The following is a 17,709-nucleotide window of genomic DNA, read 5'->3' as shown; positions in this document are numbered from 1 at the left end:
TTGTGGTGATTGCCGGAGGCAAGGGGGTAGGTGAGAGACTTGACTTGGGATGATGAAACCACAATACAGTGGGTTGTACAATTGTGCACCTGAAACCTGTATAATTTTCTTAACTAGTGTCACCCCAATAAGTTCAATCAAAAAGAAAAAAAAAAAAAGGAAGTCTGAACTTGTTTCCAAGGGACTTTTGGAAATTCGGGATGAAAGCAGAGCACAGGGTTCAATGCATATTTACTGACAGGCTTTCAAATGCAATAGAACACTTTTCATTAAAGACACTTATTTACATTCTGAAATTTAAAGTTACTCATCAGATAATATCAAAGCAGAAGGCTCTACTGAAATCTCACCATTATGTGGCAGGGATGGCCTCTCCCCACTGTGAGTTAAGCTGAAGATGTTTTCCCCAGCACGTCTTAATTTAGTAAGGCCAAGTTCACCTCTAATTTTCCAAAATTGTTTTTTGTTGTTGTTGTTTCCTTCTAAGCTCTTCAGAGATGACTATACACATATCATGCAAATTGGCAAGCCTCTAACAGTTGTGCGAGAGTGTCTGGGATACATGTAATTCTGTTCCAATTGTAACATTCCAATACAACAAAACAATATACTGTGCATATGCAATCCATGAAAAAGCCAGAAGCTGTCAGAATTTGAAAAATATTTATCAACACAACTTCAATCAAATGTTTTTCTATCACAAAAGAAAGATTAGATTGTAAATAATGAATTCAGAAGCCGTCACCCTGTTCTTGGGATTTTATCTGCACTGTCACCTGGGCAGAAGCCTGGGATGTCTGAACCCTTTATATCAATGTGGGTAGATTCTGATTACATCTCTTAAATGCACCTCCATGGAACTGTCTTCTCTTTGTTTAATAGCATCACAGTACTTATATATTTTCTTTGTTCTTTAAACCTTCTATATATTTCACAAAATAATAAAGGGAGGAAATAAAAATATAAATATATGGTAATGAAAATTGTGCAATGAGGTTGCACATTGGTGATGGTTGGGGTGGAATGTCATCCTTTATCACAGCATGGTCACTAAAGGTATTTGTACAAAAAGTGAGAAAGTGAATGAGTTATTCTCTAATACAAAGAATGAAATCAGAAACAGAGGACCAGGGCAAAGAAAGGAGAGAAGGAAAGAAACAGAAAGCAAGGGAGGAAAGAAAGAAGGAGAGAAAGAAGGGAGGGAAGGATGGAAGGAAGAGAGGAGGGACAGATTGGAGGAAGTGGCAGAGTTAGATTTGAACTCAGGCAGTCTGCATCCAGACTAAAAAAATTTGAAATATTGGCATGATGGAAAATATAATAATTGAAATAAGAAACACAAGAGATGAGAGAATATGCAGAATAAATACAGATAAAGCAGAACATTGGCTTAAGAAACTCTAGCAGAAGTCATCTTAAGGAAACATAAATAGAAACAAAATAGAAAACTCATGAGGTAAGGAATATACAATTAAACATGTCTGCATCCCCATAATGGAAATGAAAGGACTTCTGTTACCACAAGACCATCGGTATTTATTGACATAGGAATAGATAAGTGGATTGATTAAACAGAATAAGGAGAGCTGAAGCAGACTGTCATATACATTGTCCATTGATTTTTGTTCAAAGAACCAAGTTAATCCAATGGGGAAAGCAATGTATTTTTAATAAATATTGTTTGAACAATAGATAGCCATATGGAAAAAATGAATCTGAATCTCATCTTGCTCTATGTCCAAAAATTTACCCAAGGTTGGTCATAGACCTAAATGTAAAATCAAAATCTATAATGTGTCTAGAAGAAAACATAACAATATTTTCATGGTCTTGAGGTAGATATAGATTTCTAGAACAGAAGACAAAAAGTAGAATGCACAAAAATATAAAACTGGTTACTTCAACATTATCAAAATTAAAATTTTCTGCTAATCAAAACAGATAATTAAGACAGTAAATCAATAAATCACAAATGTAGAAAAATACTGTAGTACATATATTTGATGTGTTTACATAAAAATTTTGAAATGTTAACAATAAAAACAATTTTTCAACAGAGCAAAAGATTTAAATATGCAAGTAATAAAAGAAGGCATATGAATGACCACTAAATACATAAAAAGATGTTCAATATCAGTAGTCATCAAATAAATGAAAATGAAAATTGTAATGAAATACCATTTTACACTTGCATTATTAAAAGGATGGACAACACATATACTGGAAGAAATTGGAGTAACTGGTGATCCTGCATGGCCAGTGGAAGTATAAAAGAACAAACTGGAAATTAAAAACAGCAAAACAAACAGAAAGATCTGGGTCTTCACCAGAGAATGTTTGACAAGCACCATTTCTGCGTTTAAAAGAAGAGTTACAGATATCAACCATATATTAGATTGCAAATGAAAGACCAATACGTTTTGAAGAATCAGTGTCACAAAACTATGTTTTCCTACTACATTGAATAAAACTAGGAATTTATTTTAAAAGTATAAGTCAAAAACTTTCTCTATTTCTAGAATCTTAATAATATACATTTTGCTTAAAAGGAAATTTTGAAATACTTAGAACTGAACAACATGAAAACGTTATATTTAAAAATGTGTGGACATATCTAGAATAGTCTTTAAAGTAAGATTTATATGTTAAAATACATTTTCATGAGGCAAGAAAGATTAAAAACAAATGATCTAATCAAAGGAAAAATATGTTGAATTTATTACACTAAATAGGGACTGATTTTAATGGAAAACACATGGGCAAAGTTAGCAACAGATAACAGATTGGGAGAATATATTTGCAATATCTAAAACCAACAAGGGACCATATTATCTAGAATATGTAAGAAATGCCTATAAATCAAAGAGAAAAAGCACATTAGCTATGAAGGCAAAACATGAAGAGGCAACTCACATGAAGAGGAAACCCAAAATGCTAACAAGATGTGCAAAGATGCTCTGGTTCGTTAATAATTAGAGAATTGAAAATTAAAACGGCAAGATCTCACATTGCACCCATCAGACTGGAAAGTATCTGAAAGATGGATTGACAAGTGTTGGCAGATACGTGGGAGTGGGGGGATGGGGAGTCTTGCCCTCAGGTGGTCCCCAGCTAGACACAGCCTTTTGGAGAACAAACTGGTACTACTGAATTAAATTCAGTGCGTATATATGGTCTGACCCAGCAATTCTGCTCCTGGGATCAGAGAGTAGAGAAAACAAGGACACAGGCACCATGATGTCTCCCAAGTGTCTTGCCTGGTGACAGTTTGAGGGACTCTAAATGTCACTGCTTTGGCAAAAGATAAGTGAAAATCACTGCACACCATGGAACAGTGAGTAGGCAGCAGTCAGAAGCCACGGACTATGTGAACATTCTGTAATATGAAGAAATCTTTAGAGTACTGAAGGGGGAAACAAAAACAGAATGAGTTGTATAGCATTTTACCATTAGTATCTCTTAAAATAAATATTTTGTGGTAAATGTATATATTCATATATGACTTATAATTTACATATAAATATGCATATATATAAATATGCATATATATAAATATGCATTATATATACTAGAGGCTCGATGCATGAAGATTCGTGCAAGAATGGGCCTTCCTTCCCCTGGCTGCTGGCACCGCCTTCGCTCAGGCCAAAGCCGCCTTTCTGCCTTTGCTCCAGCCTGGAGCAACCTTTCTGCCTTCACTCTGGGCCAGAGCACCTTTCTGCCTTCCCACGCTACCCAGAGGCCCAGAGCAGCTAGGGCGGTGCGGAATGCCTGCCTAGTTCGGTGCCTATGTATGCAAATTAACCTGCCATCTTTGTTTGGTTAATTTGCATACTCACTCCTGATTTGCTGGTGGGTGTCGCAAAGGTACAGTCAATTTGCATCTTTCTCTTTTATTAGTGTAGATATATATATATGTGTGTGTGTTAAAATTTACCATTTTAACTAAGGTCAGCTGAGGCAGACTATAAGGCATTGCTCTCTGGGGCTCCCTGCCTTCAACTAAGGAACGGAGCTGACTCCAAGGCCAGAAAGCCATACCCCTCCTGCACAGTAGGAAGAGCTAGTGGCCCAGACGTGGTGGAGAACAATAGGAACGCATGGATGACACCAGGAGAAAAGAGCTTGTACCTGCATCTGACTCCCCCTGGAACCTGCGAGGGCATGTCCCCATTCCTGGGCCTCCAACATGGCTGACCTGCATTCCTACAGACCTGTCTTACAGAATCTTCACCCCCAGCTCCTCACATGCCACAGCCACCACTCTCCCCACATTAGTTCCTTAACAGTCAGGCAGCCCATGTGCTAGTTAACTCATGTCCCACCACTTCGTGCAGCACAGACAATGCCATGTCCTCAACAGGTCGTGGCACTAGGGTCAGAGCCTAGGGGCCAGGCAGGTGCGTACAAAGGCTCCACTTTGGGAAATGGTGACAGCATTGCAAGTAGTCACCCATTTCTGGTGGCCGCCCCTAGCCCCATCTCAGCCAACAAGACGGTTCCTCTCCACCTTGCACCAAAAAGTGTCCCTTTCATGGGGAGGAATGTGACCCAGATCCCAAGTTATACAAAAGCCATACAAGAAGTATTTAAGAGCTACTCTGAGTGCCTAGTCCAGGGGTTGAAATGCCAGGTTTATGTAGAGAGTAAAGATCCCGGTGGCAATAAAGACAGTGTTCTTAAATTATGCATACTGCTGGAAATAGGGAAAATGGAGAAGCTATGCTGAGTGTTTGTATAAAAACCGGAAGAGAATGCATGCCTTGGGTAAGTCCTCTCTTTGCTAAGACTTCGGCTAACCCAGATCCAGGCCACACTCTCTTGATGGGTTTAAAGGGCTTTACATGAAGTGCAGTGTATATTGAATTTCTTTGTTGCTTATTTCGAAAGTCCCTGAAGACATGGCAACTACAAAGCAGCCCTGAAAAACAGGAATGTTGGAACAGATGTTATTTAGGCATTTTCACATAATAAAGACTTCTAATAATCCCCAATGCCTAATTATCCTAACAGTTATGCCAAAGTTTTCACTCAAGGCATGATAACTGCAGACAATATTGACTTGAATAAAACCACAATTATTTAAGACATAGATGGTGCCAATCAAAGGAGACCTCAAAACAATTGACTACCACATTTTTTAGGGCCCAGATTAACCAATAACCCAACTTTGTACTTACATAAAACCAATTAGTCAAGTAGTAATTTCCTGATAAAGCTATGTTCTCAGAGGGAACAAATCTAATATCTTCTGCATTTCTCCATCAAAACTATATTATTATATTTACCACTGGGCATTACTTGATTAGTATATCATGTTTCCACCATTTGCCCCTACACCTGGAAGGTAGTGATACGCCATCCAGAAAATATAGCATCTTTCCACAAGTACTTTTTCTTGTTTTTTTAAAGTATAAGTCAAAGATAACTGCAGGTGTGATCAGAAATTGCAGGTTCAACATCTATTTTGTTGTTGTTTTTACAGTGAAAATACAATAATCCACAAATGTAGCTTTTTCTAACTTCTACCTTAAAAAATAATTTCACAGGAAACAAAGAAAGTATATTTTTTACTTTTGCCAATGTACATCCTATTCTTATACCTAACTCTGTGCCCCAATGATAATCTGAGGCTTAGATTTATCAGAACTTGGATGGTCAGTTTAAGAATTCAATATTTTTATATGGAAAGCAAGCAAACAAATATCTTCCACTGTGTATGAATAATACATATTTTAAAGAGAGACAAGTAACCTTTGGTGTCAAAAAGCAGGTCTGGTGGTTGACAGCTATCTACATATGCACTATGGTCTCTTCTGAAACACACCCAAAAGAATTAAAATGAGAAGACAGACATTAATAACCCTTCTCTCTACTGCCCAGAAAAGGAAAGGAGTAAAAGAAAGCATGGCAAATAAATCATTCAGAGCCTCTCACAATTCAACCCCCAGGAAAAGGCTGGAAGGTATAGAGGACCAGAAGGGACATGGACATGGTTTTGGAAGAAAACACCATAAGATGCTGCCTCATCTTCAAACAGAGGCTCTACTGATAGTCAGGAGGACAAGTTTGTGTATGTGCCCACAGAATGTTAACTCTGGGTGACATCTGCCAGATTGGAACAATTAATATATCTGTCAACACTAAGTGTTGACAATGATAAGGTAGTGATGGAAAAGGTCATACAGGCTGATTTGGAAGCAAACACCTTTCATAAAACTGGTTGGTCAATCCAAGCATCCAGCATGTCCAGTTCTAGACATGTGTACTCTAGACAAACTCCCACATCTGCTTCATGGGACATGCACAAGAAGGCTTCCAGAAGAACGAGCGTTGTAACAAAAATTATAACAAGCCAAAAATTCATGGACAAGAGAATGGATCAATTGCAGTATTTTCATATAAAGAAAGAGCACCCAGAGTGAAAATAATTGAACTACAGTACACATCAATGGGGATGAGCATCTTGGTAAAACATAATACTGAATTTTAAAAAGCAAGTCATAAAGACTAAAGAAAATGAAATTTCATTTGCGTAAAGTTAAAGCATACAATAAAAAATAGAATGTGATTAAGGTTACATCCATACGTGGTAGGACTATAAGGAACCACAGGGAATTAGAACCAGGAAATTCAAGATGGAAGCAGGGATATGGGCGGGATCAGAGGAAAAATACAGGAACCATCAAAGGTGTTGGTATTCCTCTTTCTTAAATTCTAGTATGGGCTCAAAGATGTTTGTTTTACTGCCATGCCTTTGTGTTATATTTACTCTTTTGACTATATGTTACATTTCAGTAAATAAATAAAAAAGTCATCATCAATTATGGGGTGGTGCCCAAGAGAAGCAAGAAAAAAGAAGTAAAATCATTACAGCATATGATTCCTCCCCTTAAAATGTTCTAATTGAGTCAGAAAAGCCAAACTACCATAATTCAATGTAAAGTATTTGAAAATGAATTTTTGCTCAAATTAAAGAGAAGTCCACATGGGAAGGAGAAAGCCAAGGGCAGTATAAAGAGCTGAGTGTAGAGGGTGTGCAGATACATGGTCTTGGTCCTGGACATGTCCCCTTGTTGCCCTAGGGATGTTAGGAGAAAAAGAGTCTCCTGACATCCCAGGGGAGGTGTGGAGGGGTTTCTCCTCAGCACAGGACAATGTTGGGGCACCTGGAGAGAAGGCTCTTTCCAGACCAGCCTGCAGGGCTCAGACAGCTCTGGAGCAACCCAGCTGGAATAAGCAAGAGGCGTTTGATGGAGAGGCGATAGGCTTCAGAAGGGAAGCAGACATTTTTCTAAAATATCTTTAGGTTTGTAAACCTCATGACATTTTGTTAGCAAAGATTTCCCTGAGCACCCTGAGTAGAGCTGGGTTTTCAAAAGTCTCAGGGTTGCACCCGGCCAACTATTTAGAGGGTGGATATAACTGGTTTCAGCAGAGCTAAATGAAAGTGTTGGTCCAATATTTCTGCCCTGGATTTCTTCCTGTGACCTGAGGGCTACTGGTGAAAATCTATTAAAAGACTTCCTAATAATAACAAAAAAGAGTTGACATTTCACTTGGTCAAAATTGAAACCCAAAGGAATAGCCTCAATTTCTGATGAGCTGGGATTGACACAGTGGCACCTCACAGCTGAGCAGCCCAGATATCAGCCTTGATGCACAGCAGGCTGACCAGTGCACAGGGCATCTCAGGGGGTGGCCAGCAGGCAACACCCAACCAAATGTGTGATCAGCCACAGAGGGGACCCAGATGAGCACGTTCCTCCCATCTGGAGATGTTCACATCAGAAGCAGACCTCACACATGGGCTAGAGTGATGGGGATGCAGGACAGCCCTGTCTTATCAATGCTCAAGTAGAGTCAAACTCTGTTCTTGTTTTAGGGAAACTTTAATTGCATGAATGGACCTATGCATTTCATGTAACTGAGCCAGTTACACGAAATGCACAAGGAGATTCATGCAATAAAATCTCTGAGCTTATTGAAAATCTGAAGGTTGATATCTATGAACAATAGATCATGAAAAAGCAGTGACTTGCACTTGAACTGCATTTTTTAAGTTTTAAATTGTGCTCTCATGTTTAGTCTTGTTTCATTTCCCCCAAGCTAAGTGAAGCTAGTTGTCTTCATTTCACAGGTGAGGTGGTCCTGCGGGTTCCTTTTGTCCTTCCTCCCAGAAAACTGATGCTAATTCAGTCTTGTCAACACTGAGAATGTCCCTGGAGCTGAAGGATTAAGCTGGCATTCAGGGGGCCCTCTCCTGGACAAAGACACCCTTAGTGATGAGCACCAGGCCTGCATTCAGGCATTGGAATTCCTGCCCAAAACTGAGTGCTCAGCCTTGCCTCTGTGAGAGAGGGATGTGCTGTCTTTATAGGCAGGTAACTGAAGTTATATCCGATTTTTTTAAAAATCTGTCAAATGCAATCGTATGTATTTTTAAGATTTTTTAAAGAGAGTCTCTGCTTGAGCAGATGAAGCTGCCAGCTTTAGTACTCAGAGACTTGACCTCTGGCTGCAAGGTTCTAATAAAGTCAGCAGCCTGGCTCCAATGCTGGCACAACCGTGGTACCTCATGTTTGTTCTATTTCCTTCCCTATTTACAGAACCCCACCAGCCTCCCAGCACCCAAGGGAACCCGTTGAGAGAGAAAAGCAGAGTCACAGAGGTAGAAACAGAGACACACACACACACACACACACACACACACACACACACACACAGATTCAAAAACAGAGAGAAGCACAAGAGGAATAAAGACCAGTTGTTGCCACATTTGTGCCACGTGTTATGGACCAGGCTCCCACTCCTGGATGAGCACTTTATAACCATCATCACACCCACTCCTCACAGCAGCCAAGGGTTGGCACAATTACCACATTTTACTGATAAGAAAGCTGGTGCCCGGAAGCTGGGGTTCTGTGCCCCGCAACCCATGGCCAGAAGGTGATGAGCCGGGTTGAACTCTGGCTGTGTATCCAGAACTCATGCTGGTCTCCACAATCATGCTTAGATCCCCTGTAACATAATCTAAATTAAAGGTCTCACTATCTCATGTGAGAATTTCTCTAGACTAGTCAAAACAGGAATTGTATTAGGCATCGTCCTTCCAAAATTACAAGTCATCTTGAATCAATTCTCTACAACATAAAATTAAAACAAGTGTCATTTATCAACCAAAGTGAGACTAAAACAACTTTTGTCCTGCCAAAATTAACTTGGAAAAAAAGTCACTGTTATAAAGATCCTAAGACCATTTCTAAGCTTCTCAGTGTTGCCCAAACAGGAAAGAAAAATAAAATTAAAAGAGAAAACTAACACAAGTTTCCTGGAAGCATTAAAATGCAAAATAATTCTTTTGCCCTCCGCCCCCTCCAAATTGAATGTTGTTGACTCTTTCTTTATGTCAACAGACTCCAAGTCCAATTAAAAAGCCATCAGCCAACCTCCCAGGGAGCAACCAAAGCCCTCCCAGGATCTGGCGGGCAGGGCCTCCACCTGCCTTGGCTGCAGAGGACCCAGGGCTGGGGAGCCACGAGGTGCCATGCGAGGAGTGACAGTGTACTTGTTCCAGGCAAGCCTTCACTGGGCTCCATTTGCTGATTATGTGGGAAAGCGTGAGAAATGACTTTTTCCATCCTGGGGCAGACATGGAATGTCCTCTGACTGGGAATGCAAGAGTCATAGGCACTGAGGACAGCTATCTGCCCAACGTGGCAGGTATGACCTTCCATGAGCTTCTCCAAGCTCCCTCCATAGACACCCCCTGGGCATTGAAGCTTCAGTCACAATGCTACCCACAATGTGGATGAAGCCATTCTAGTCCACTAGGCATGTCCTACCCACACCCTGGTACATCCAAGTAGATTTGCAGTAACTCACTCTGAGCCAAGCTGTTGGTTACTACACTCCATGTGTGTTCTCACCAACCCTCACAGCACCTACAGCATGTACTTTTATTCATCACCCCCTCTCACCGATGAAGAAACAGGCTGAGCGGGGAGCCTAGGATGGAGAGCCCAGTCTGATTGCTTTCTCAGCCTGTCCCATCACCTCAGCCCAAACATTGTCCATACGCTGATAAAAGCTGAACCATAGCTATGGGTTTAAGTGTAATTTTTAGGTTTCCTAAATACAAACTGTTGATTGGCATGCCCTAACCTCAGCTGGTTCTGATTCCACATTCCTCTCCTTGAAGAGAACAGATTCACAAAGAACCAAGGCGATGGGTTGTTCTCAGATCTGGAAACACTTGAAAGAACGAGATGTTTTATATCCCTGGTCCTTCCCGCTGATGGATTAAGTGATCAGGAGGCAGAGCAGCGCTGCTCTGGAAGGGATCCAGCGGCTGCTCCATGCGGTTCCATCTGAGAGGTGGGGTGATGCCCTGTGCCCATCAAAGCCCCTGCCACCATGTGTCCCAGATGAATGGGGCTCTTCATTCACCCTGCATCTGAGGTTCAGAGGAAGCTGTGTGTAAATGCCTCGCCAACAAAAATAGAGGAGAAAATACTTCACAACACCATGCTCTTGGGGTCAGATCAAAGCCTAATCTGTGTATTAATTATTTTTCTTCACAGAGTACTCGAGATCCACACTCCACTCATGTCAGTTATCCAGTTATTCTAAAAATAACCATTTTTCAGAAGGGACAAAATAAAAAAGTCATCAACTAACTCCATTAAAACTGTAAGCAGCAGTTTAGAAGGGAAATCTCCATGTGTTTCCTAAATAACTGGTAGGTATGGGCCACAGAAGCAGAAGAAAAAACGTTCAATAGATAAAGATGGGTGGGCAGACATCAGTAGAGCAAAAAAGGTACCCTGAACAATCCTTCAACCATCCCAGGAGAAAAGAGTAATTTGGTGAACACTTGTCCCATTGAAAATACCTGTGACATCAATAAAATTGGTCATTATAAGCGTTCTGTTCTGCTTTCTGGAATCTTTTCTGGAATGAGCCAACTGAGACTCCTATGGTAAATGGACATTTGAAATGATTGATTGCTTGAAATTATTGATTGAAGATTGTAAATGAAAAAATTAATAAAGAAGGAAGGATGGGAGGAGAGCAGGAGGGAAAGTAACTAACACATTAGTATAAAAAGGAATTATTAAAATAAAGGGAAATTGAATACTGGATGCATCTTTGTCTTGCTTGAGTGATCCCACTTCATCAAAATGTATACGATTATTAACACTGTCACCACCAAAAGCCTCACATGTCGAATTCACTTTGCTTATAAAGCATTTGTTACATATGAATCACTTGTGGCAAACATGTCAAAAGAGATATGCTTCTGATTCTCTTTATTATAATATACTACAAATGCAAGACTCTATTGTACAATGCATTCATTCATTCATTTGACAAATATGTGTGAGTGCCCAGAATGAGTGAAGCACTATTCTAGCACGGGGCAGTGGTGGAGGCCAGGGATGGACGGTTGGCAATGCTGCTGCCCTCTGTGAGCCTCTCCTTGATGTATGAAGCTGTAGCCAGGGTGCAGCTCCCACAACCCTGTGAAGAACATCACTGCTACCCTGTGCACCTGGTGAATTTTCTCCATAAGTTAAATTCCTAAGTGGATGCCATTTGGCCTGGAGACTTCAGGCTCACATGGGAGGGTAGGAAAGAGCCTCATGTGGTCTAAAAAGCCAGGACTTTAGCCCCTGATTTTGTCTGACCCTGGAAGATTTTCACAGAAATGAGCCTGGTCTTCCCAGCCCACTCAGCTCCCCCCGTCAGCAGCCAGGTGAAAGGTGTCACTCAGGATCTGGAGGAAGAGCTGGCTCAATATTTATGCCTCTACCCCTCTGTCAGTGTGTGTGAGGCATTTGTTGCCCCCAAACCCTTCCCCACTCACAATGGATTTGTATCTTCAAGGACAGCTCCCAACCACAGACCAAGTAGGCCCTTCCCAAGTCCAGTCCGTCCTGTCCTCACATCCTTGGGCTTTCTTAGGAACTGAGTTGTGTCCTCCCAGAATCCATGCATTAAGCTCTAACCCGTAGTGTGGCTCAATTTGGAGATGAGGCCTCTAAAGATATAAATAAGATTACATGAGGTCGTAAGTGTGGGGGCTTGATCAATATAACCATGTCCTTATAAGAAGAGCCACCAGAAACTCTCCCTCTCTCTCCATGGGCACTCATGGCAACCAAGCCATGTGAAGACACAGCCAGAGGCAAGCCAGGAAGAGAATTCTCACCAGAGTTCAAATCTGCTGGAACCTTCATCCAGAACCACCCATCTGTGGAACTGTGAAAAATAACTGTTTTCTCATAAGCCACCCAAGCTGCGGTATTTTCTTATGGTGGCTCAAGCTTACTAAGACAGGCCTATAGATGAGAGGGCTATGTGGCCCAAGAGTGGAAAATGGCCAAGGCTGAAGTGGATGCCATTTGGCCTGGAGACTTCAGGCCCACATGGGAGGGTAGGAAAGAGCCTCATGTGGTCTAAAAAGCCAGGACTTTAGCCCCTGATTTTGTCTGACCCTGGAAGATTTTCACAGAAATGAGTCCCACAGTGGGCATGGTACACCTGGGGAAGCAAGGAGTCTCTGCTCCCGCCTGGTGACCAAACAGCTGGAGTCTCAGACAGGCTCACAGGCAAATTCTTGGAGACAGACGGTCACTGAGCTGGTGAGTGCTGGTTCAGGGAGACAGTTATCTAGACGGGGGAAGATTCTAGGAGACACAGTTACCAAGATGGAGTAGGTGATGATTCTGGGGACAGACAGTTATCCGAGGAAGAAGTAATTCTGGGGACAGACAGTTATCTGGGGGAGAAGTTATTCTGGGGACAGACAGTTATCTGGGGGAGAAGTGATTCTAGGGACAGACAGTTATCTGGGGGAGCGATGATTCTGAGAGACAGACTGAACGTCAAAGAGCTGAGTGCTGAACTGTAGCCAAAAACTATGGAGGTTCACACAGCAGAAGATGTCACCAGCATCAGAAAGTGAGCTCTCATTTCCAGGCAAGGCTTTTCCCATCAGGAACACAATACCTGGCCACCTCTGTCAGACCAGAAGATCTCAAGGAGTGTTGAGGTTTTGTGCTGCAGCACCTGCAGGCTCCCTTCAGCAGCAAAAGAAAAGGCCAAGAACAACTTGTCCTCTGGCAATGCCTATGCCAAGGCATCTTTTGGGGGACCTTTATCTCCTCTTGGAGTATCTACCTGCCTACAGATGTTCAAACATGGAGATTCCCTCCTGAAATGGATTCCTGGAAGGCCTTCCTTCAAACCTCCCCCACTGACCCGTCTTCACTGGCTGGATTGGTAGTCCTATGTGGTGATGCATTTCAGGTATAGCAAGAGGCACCTGTTTCACTGGGTTGATACACCCCACCTTCCCACTATGACATGACATATACTCGTTCACAGTGTTCATCCTCCCCATTCTAATACCAGCCATACTTCAGCAAGGTACATGTTTAATGACCAGGTTACCAGAACTTAGCTGAAGGACTGGGGTGAGGTGGACAGGGAGGGAATAGCTGATTTGTAATGTTTGCCAATTTCCCTGGTGTAAACATTGCTATCACCTTGGCTACTAACACAGGTCACTGATTGGAAAGAGATACAGGGGCAGCAGCGCTCCTCCATCAATGCAAGCTGGCTCTAGCTTGAGGCCAGGATGGGGTAAGGCAGCTTGGTGCTGGGCACAACATGTAAGGAGTGCCTCTTCCCAAGGCCATTCCTGCATGACCCTGAGAGGCAGTGTCCCTTTAAATATTGGCCAGCCCCACTTGCCTTCCTGTGCTCTGGCTGATTCAAACTTTGGAAGCTGAGGTTGGAGATCCAGCACAACTTTGAGAGGCTGCTGAAATCCCAGGGAAGAGGACCTGCTTCTTTCACATCTCCTCCACCCTGACTGCAACCCTGCTGCCACAGCTCAAAGGTGATATGGCCCCTGGGAAGCAGAGGAGAAGTCCTAAAAGGGGTGTTTCAAATGCAGTCTAGGGCAGTGACGGGGAGCAAGAAGGGAGGGAGCATCTTGGCCAAACAAGTATTATTTCTGAAGAAAAGAATTGGAGAAGACAGACTGAAGCAATCTCTCTCCAGGACCACACCTGGATGACAGAACTGTTTGCATGCGGACAGTATCATCCTCTGCAATCCCACTTGAATGGTGCCTGGTTGTTGCTATAACCCCAAGAAAGTCATCCTGAAGCTCAAAGAAACACACAGGGTCCCCCACGTGATGGCTGCCTGGCTATGACAAGCCTCACAGTTTTGATCTTTTGCTCTTGAAACATAAACATATTTATTTACTTTCAGATTCAGAGGAAAGAGCACAGAGTGATGAGGCATCAGACCCAGAGGTTGGGAAGGTCTCAGGCCAGCTGAGGGGTACTTAGGCTCTATGGCTGGCAGCTGGAGGGCCCTGGGTGGATGGAGGCTGTGCCGACAACCTCAGGGGCAGTGGCTCCTTGTGTTGGAAAGAGATGGCAGGATGCTTCTGCAGGTTCTCCCCAACTCTCCCACGATGCCCTCAGAAGGAACTGATCAGTGCTAGATCTCTTGCAGCACCTCAGGGACAGGCTTCAGTGGGGTATCTGATGTGTAAGGGCAAATCTTCTCTGCTGGCTAGAAAGCCCAAATCAAAACGCAAAATGCCCCCATGGGACATGTTTATAAACTCTCTAATTCTTGTTTGTGTCTCCACCAACACACTCAAGAAGACAAAGTTCATTTTGTAGTTTCAAGACAAAGACAGAGAAATTGTAATTATGTTTTAAAATTAGCAAAGGGTGGATGGTGGGCCAGGCATGGTTTCAGGGAATAAATGCATCGTGTGGAGCTAGCTAGCACTGATGGGAAGCCCACAACAGGTCTGAATTCAAATCCTGCTCACTGCCTATCTGACCTCAAGGACATTCCTTAGGTTCTCTGAGTTTCTGCTTTTGTATCCAAAAATGGAGGTTATCATCACTCCCTTTAAGCTTGCCTTGAGGCTTGTATAAGGTTAAATGTACAAAAGCCTATTATGTCTATCAAATAGTGCGTTTTGCATCATTAACCCTAGCCTTCATGGCTCGCCTTCCTTCTGCTTCTCAAACCTGAATGCACATGGTTAAGAATAAGGCCTTTGCTCATCAGACAGCCTGAGTTTTAGGTGTCATCTTTTAAGTAACTGCGGGGTCCGGACATGCATGGACCTGTTGGAGCCCTTGTCCCCCATCTCTAAATCCTTGGTAATAGCATCCATGTCCTATTTTTGCTTTGAAAGTAAATGAAATACTGCATGTAAAAAGCTAGCACAAGTTCGGCCGTAGTGAGCACTCAATAAATATCAGCTACTGCTATCTTTCCTCAGAGGGAAATTTCATCAAAAATGGTTATTGTGCAACTTGCAATTTCTCTATTCAAAATGGATCAAGAATGTGAAATAAATCACCAAAATGTAACAGTAGGAGATTTTATGAACACAATGAGAAATTCTGGTTAGGAATGCTTTATGTAAGGTTGTACAGTTCACCAATAGCTGCCTGAAGATGCTAATGGCCAATAGGAGTCATGGTTTGTGCTATCGATAAAGCTTGTTAATAATGTTTAGATTGATCTCTTCTTGCCTAAAGTAACAGGCTCATGAGACAAGTTATAAGCTAAGATCTAGATGTACATGCTTTTCCAAGACTATTACAAGTTGATTTTCTAATAATTCCAACATCAAATCAATTATTACATAGTCATCAACTTAATAGGAAGCACTTTCCATCTTAGCATAATAAAAATAAGAAAACAGTAGAGAAAGAAGACATTCATAAATCTTAATTTTATTTCATTGAGCATTTCCTTTCACTGTGACCACTGCAAAAGTGGAACTCTTGCCGTGACCACAAGAGAACCACACTCAGCAGGATTAATCTGTATCAAATGCCAATTTTTCCTATGGAAATCGTGTTTCCTGAAGATATTTTGTTATTGAAAATATGTAGCCAGAGACCAACAGGACCAAGAAAGGAATATCCAGCTTTAATCCTGCCCTGATTGGCAGCCCCCAAGAGCTCTAAATAATTTAACAAAAGACTAAACTTCTAACAGCCTAGGAGTGACATGTACAGAAGCCTTCAAACAGGTGAGGAGCCACATGGTGGAGCAAAGCCCACAGACCTCACCTTCTCTGAGGAGTCACTTTTCCTCACTAGATTCCCTTTTCTGTTTGAAAACAATCCTCCTGGTTTCATAGTCTCTTCCACTAGTAGTTTGTTTTATAATTTAATATATTAAGCTTGAAAGGCAGCTTGAGAGAAGGGAAGGCAACAGTGCCAGACTCTCTTGCAATCTCTCACCTCGGGAAGTGGGCAGGTGTGGGCAGCAAGGCACCAGGAACTCTCGGCTATGTTGGGAATATGCTGGGGCCACTGCTCCCATGCTGTCCATATTAACACAGTCTCACTTGTATGTTCATTCTCTTGGCAAAGGTGTTTATTTGAGGCACTTTTGATCTGTCGGGAAACAAGATGTACAAAAACCCTCGATTCCTCTTTCCTAGGAGTTACTTTTTGGGTGGGAAAAAAAATGCCATAAAAATAAACGTATGAATAAACAAACCACCTATATGCATGATGAAAAACACAAAAGAAACAGAGGGTGTCAGAGGAATAAGCTAGGTGTAAGCAGGGTGGTCTGGGCAGACTTCATGGAGAAGGTGTCATTTGGGAGGAAGGGGAAGTGTCCTGCAGGAAGGTGGGGGAGGGGAAGCCAGGTGGGAGCAGCCAGCACAAACACACCAAGAAGGAGACGCTGGGTGTGCTTTAGAAACCGCACAGGAAGGAGCTGGAAGGTGAGATGGAGAAGCCAAGGCCAGAGCCATACACGGGAGGGCTGGAGCTTTCTCTATGAGGGAAACCAGGATCCTTGACACAACAATGTATCAATGTAAACCAGTGATTACGAAAGTGAGATTAATCACATTTAAAGCAGGAAGGAATGGTCAAGAAAGGCAAGTATCAAATGGCATGCAGAGAGGACCTTGCAGGTGTGAGAGGTACGGGGGCATTTTGTTTACCCTGCCCTTTCTCACTCAGACATCACCAGCCATATAACAGCCGAGCTGCAGGCTCTGGCTCTGGGCAGCCTTGCTAGGATTCTGCTGGTCCTCCTTGCAGGAAGGCACAGAATCCCCTCAAACAAGCAAGTATTTGGAAAAGCAGAGATACAGAACATGTTCAAACTCCTTTCATTATCACTGATTTCCTGAGTTCCAAGTGGAGTTTGCTCACGAATCCCAAATTTGCATGATCATGTTTGAAGGAATCTACTGAGAACATCCAAAATGGTCATGGGATGGTGAACAACAAAATTATTACCACAACCCAAGTTTTTAAATTTTATGGGGACTTTATGAATATACAGTCTCTGTTAACATGAGGAAGGATGAAGTTACATTAGTAACTAAGAAAAATTAAAGAAGGCGCAGAGCAATGCACCATTTGTGTAAAAGCATTTGTATGTGATTGTCCATAAAAGAAAAATTATCTGGAAGATGCACAAAACCCAGGTAAAGTGGCTGTGTAACTAAAATGCAGGTTCAGCTGCCTGCTGCAACAAGCCAAACTTGTGAGGCAGGAAATAGTTTTATTCGGGTTCCTCAACCTGGGAGAATGGTGGACTGCCATCTCAAAGACCACCCCCTCACTGCTCAAGCCAGAGGTTCTTCTATGGATACGGAAGGAGAGCTCCTTTTCCTATCCA

This window comes from Cnephaeus nilssonii (genome assembly GCF_951640355.1).
Source record: "Cnephaeus nilssonii genome assembly, chromosome: 2".
NCBI classification, from domain to species: Eukaryota; Metazoa; Chordata; class Mammalia; order Chiroptera; family Vespertilionidae; genus Cnephaeus; species Cnephaeus nilssonii.
This window is presented reverse-complemented; position numbering follows the sequence as displayed.